Source organism: Colletes latitarsis, unplaced genomic scaffold, assembly GCF_051014445.1.
Source record: "Colletes latitarsis isolate SP2378_abdomen unplaced genomic scaffold, iyColLati1 scaffold0018, whole genome shotgun sequence".
Lineage (NCBI taxonomy): Eukaryota > Metazoa > Arthropoda > Insecta > Hymenoptera > Colletidae > Colletes > Colletes latitarsis.
In genome coordinates, this window is record NW_027488369.1 from 2,685,787 (window position 1) to 2,690,697 (window position 4,911).

The following is a 4,911-nucleotide window of genomic DNA, read 5'->3' on the forward strand; positions in this document are numbered from 1 at the left end:
ACCGGAAAAAACCCAGGATCCGTTCAACAAGTATGTGAAGTATGCGAAAGTATGAGTCTGATGAGTGCAAATCCCAGGCCTAACCCAGACCTAACATGCGTTATCCTCTAAAACATTGATCGAAACCAGGTTTAATGGACTGTTTCAGTGTGGTACCACTTTACTACGTGAACCAAACCGGAAAAAACCCAGGATCCGTTCAACAAGTATGTGAAGTATGCGAAAGTATGAGTCTGATGAGTGCAAATCCCAGGCCTAACCCAGACCTAACATGCGTTATCCTCTAAAACATTGATCGAAACCAGGTTTAATGGACTGTTTCAGTGTGGTACCACTTTACTACGTGGTCCAAAGTAGAAAAAACCCTCGATCAGGTCAACATGTATGTTAAAACTGCGAAAGTATGACCCTGATGAGGGCAAATCCCAGGCCTAACCTATACCTAACATGCGTTGTCCTCTAAAATATTGATGGAAACCAGGTTTAATTGTCTGTTTCAGTGTCGTACTTCATTACTAGGTGATCCAATCCAGAAAAAGCCCAGGATCTGTTCAACAAGTATGTGAAAAATGCGAAAGGATGATCCTGATGAGGGCAAATCCCAGACCTATCCCAGACCTAACTTGCGTTATCCTCAAAAATATTGATCGAAACCAGGTTTAATCGACTGTTTCAGTGTGGTACCACATTACTACGTGACCCAAACCAGAAAGAACCCAGGATCAGTTCAACAAGTATGTGAAAAACGCGAAAGTATGTGTCTGATGAGGGCAAATCCCAGACCTATCCCAGACCTAACTTGCGTTATCCTCAAAAATATTGTTCGAAACCAGGTTTAATCGACTGTTTCAGTGTGGTACCACATTACTACGTGATCCAAACCAGAAAGAACCCAGGATCAGTTCAACAAGTATGTGAAAAACGCGAAAGTATGAGCCTGATGAGGGCAAATCCCAGACCTATCCCAGACCTAACATGCGTTATCCTCTAAAATATTGATCGAAACCAGGTTTAATGGACTGTTTCAGTGTGGTACCACATTACTACGTGATCCAAACAAGAAAAAACCCAGGATCAGTTCAACAAGTATGTGAAAAACGCGAAAGTATGAGCCTGATGAGGGCGAATCCCAGACCTATCTCAGACCTAACTTGCGTTATCCTCTAAAATATTGATCGAAACCAGGTTTAATTGACTGTTTCAGCGTGGTACCACATTACTACGTGATACAATCCAGAAATAGCCCAGGATCTGTTCAACAAGTATGTGAAAAATGCGAAAGTATGATCCTGATGAGGGCAAATCCCAGACCCATCCCAGACCTAACTTGGGTTGTCCTCAATAATATTGATCAAACCAGGTTTAATCGACAGTTTCAGTGTGGTACCACAATACTACGTGATCCAAACCAGAAAAAAATCCAGGATCTGTTCAACGAGTATGTGAAGTGTGCGAAAGTATGAGTCTGATGAGGGCAAATCTCTGACCTATCCCAGACCTAGCTCGCGTTATCCTCTAAAATATTGATAGAAACCAGGTTTAATTGACTATTTTATTTGTGGTACCACTTTACTACGTGATCCAAAGCAGAAAAAACCCTCGATCAGGTCAACATGCATGTTAAAACTGCGAAAGTATGACCCTGATGAGGGCAAATCCCAGGCCTAACATGCGTTATCTTCTAAAATATTGATCGAAACAAGGTTTAATGGACTGTTTCAGTGTGGTACCACATTACTACGTGATCCAAACCTGAAAAAACCCAGGTTTAGTTCAACAAGTATGAGAAGAATGCGAAAGTATGAGTCTGATGAGTGAAAATCCCAGGGCTAACCTAGACCTAACATGCGTTATCCTCTAAAATACTGGTCGAAACCAGGTTTAATTGACAGTTTCAGTGTTGTACTTCATTACTACGTGATCCAATCCAGAAATAGCTCAGGATCTAGCCATGAAGTATGAGAAATATGCGAAAGTATGAGCCTGACGAGGGCAAATCCTAGACCTAACCCAGACCTAACATGCGTTATCCTCTAAAATATTTATCAAGACCAGGTTTAATTGATTGTTTCAGTGTGGTCCCACATTACTACGTGATCCAAACCAGAAAAAACCCCCAAAACCATTCAACAAGTATGTGAAGAATGCGAAAGTATGAGTCTGATGAGTGAAAATCCCAGGCCTAACCTAGACCTAACATGCGTTATCCTCAAAAATATTGATCGAAACCTGGTTTAATCGACTGTTTCAGTGTGGTACCACATTACTACGTGATCCAAACCAGAAAAAACCCAGGCTCCGTTCAACAAGTATCTGAAGAATGCGAAAGTATGAGACTGATCAGTGAAAATCCCAGGCCTAACCTAGACCTAACATGCGTTATCCTCAATAATATTGATCGAAACCAGGTTTAATCGACTGTTTCAGTGTGGTACCACATTACTACGTGATCCAAACCAGAAAAAAACCCAGGATCTGATCAACGATTATGTCAAGTGTGCGAAAGTATGAGTCTGATGAGGGCAAATCCCAGACCTATCCCAGACCTAACTTGCGATATCCTCTAAAATATTGATCGAAACCAGGTTTAGTTGACTGTTTTATTGTGGTACCACTTTACTACGTGATCCAAAGCAGAAAAAACCCTCGATCAGGTCAACATGCATGTTAAAACTGGGAAAGTATGAGCCTGGTGAGGGCAAATCCCAGACCTATCCCAGACCTAACATGCGTTATCCTCACAAATATTGAACGAAACCAGGTTTAATCGACTGTTTCAGTGTGGTACCACATTACTACGTGATCCAAACCAGAAAATACCCAGGATCCGTTCAACAAGTATGTGAAGAATGCGAAAGTATGAGTCTGATGAGTGAAAATCCCAGACCTTACCTAGACCTAACATGCGTTATCCTCTAAAATATTGATCCAAACCAGGTTTAATGGACTGTTTCAGTGTGGTACCACACTACTACGTGATCCAAACCAGAAAAAACCCAGGATCTGTTCAACGAGTATGTGAAAACCGCGATATTATGAGCCTGATGAGAATATATCCCAGACCTAACCTAGACCTAACATGAATTATTCTCTATAATATTGATCGAAACCAGGTGTAATTGACTGTTTCAGTGTGGTCCCACATTACTACGTGATCTAAACGAGAAAAAACCCAGGATCCGTTCAACAAGTATGTGAAGAATGCGATAGTATGAGTCTGATGAGTGAAAATCCCAGGCCTAACCTAGACCTAACATGCGTTATCCTGAATAATATTGATCGAAACCAGGTTTAATCGACTGTTTCAGTGTGGTACCACATTACTACGTGATCCAAACCGGAAAAAAACCCAGGATCTGATCAACGAGTATGTCAAGTGTGCGAAAGTATGAGTCTGATGAGGGCAAATCCCAGACCTATCCCAGACCTCACTTGCGATGTCCTCTAAAATATTGATCGAAACCAGGTTTAATTGAATGTTTTATTGCGGTACCACTTTACTACGTGATCCAAAGCAGAAAAAACCCTCGATCAGGTCAACATGCATGTTAAAACTGGGAAAGTATGAGCCTGATGAGGGCAAATCCCAGACCTATCCCAGACCTAACATGCGTTATCCTCAAAAATATTTATCGAAACCAGGTTTAATCGACTGTTTCAGTGTGGTACCACATTACTACGTGATCCAAACCAGAAAAAAACCCAGGATCTTGTCAACGAGTATGTGAAGTGTGCGAAAGTATGAGTCTGATGAGGGCTAATCCCAGACCTATCCCAGACCTAACAGGCGTTATCCTCTAAAATATTGATCGAAACCTGGTTTAATCGACTGTTTCAGTGTGGTACCACATTACTACGTGATCCAAACCAGAAAAAAACCCAGGATCTGATCAACGAGTATGTCAAGTATGCGAAAGAATGAGTCTGATGAGAGCAAATCCCAGACCTAACCCAGACCTAACATGCGTTATCCTCAAAAATATTGATCCAAACCAGGTTTAATGGACTGTTTCAGTGTGGTACCACACTACTACGTGATCCAAACCAGAAAAAACCCAGGATCTGTTCTACAAGTATGTGAAAAACGCGAAAGTATGAGCCTGATGAGGGCAAATCCCAGACCTATCCCAGACCTAACTTGCGTTGTCCTCTAAGATATTGATGGAAACCAGGTTTAATTCACTGTTTCAGTGTGGTCCCACATTACTACGAGATCCAATCCAGAAAGGGCCCAGGATCTAGCCATCAAGTATGAGTAATATGCGAAAGAATGAGCCTGATGAGAGTAAATCCCAGACCTAACCTAGACCTAACATGAATTGTTCTCTAAAATACTGATCGAAACCAGGTTTAACTGAATGTTTCAGTGTTGTACTTCATTACTACGTGATCCAATCCAGAAATAGCCCAGGATCTAGCCATGAAGTATGAGAAATATGCGAAAGTATGAGCCTGATGAGGGCAAATCCTAGACCTAACCCAGACCTAACATGCGTTATCCTCAAAAATATTGATCGAAACCAGGTTTAATCGACTGTTTCAGTGTGGTACCACACTACTACGTGACCCAAACCAGAAAAATCCCAGGATCTGTTCAACAAGTATGTGAAAAACGCGAAAGTATGAGCCTGATGAGGGCAAATCCCAGACCTATCCCAGACCTATCTTGCGTTATCCTCAAAAATATTGATCGAAACCTGGTTTAATCGACTGTTTCAGTGTGGTACCACATTACTAAGTGATCCAAACCAGAAAAAACCCAGGATCCGTTCAACAAGTATGTGAAGAATGCGAAAGTATGAGTCTGATTAGTGAAAATCCCAGACCTAACCTAGACCTAACATGCGTTATCCTCTAAAATATTGATCCAAACCAGGTTTAATGGACTGTTTCAGTGTGGTACCACACTAC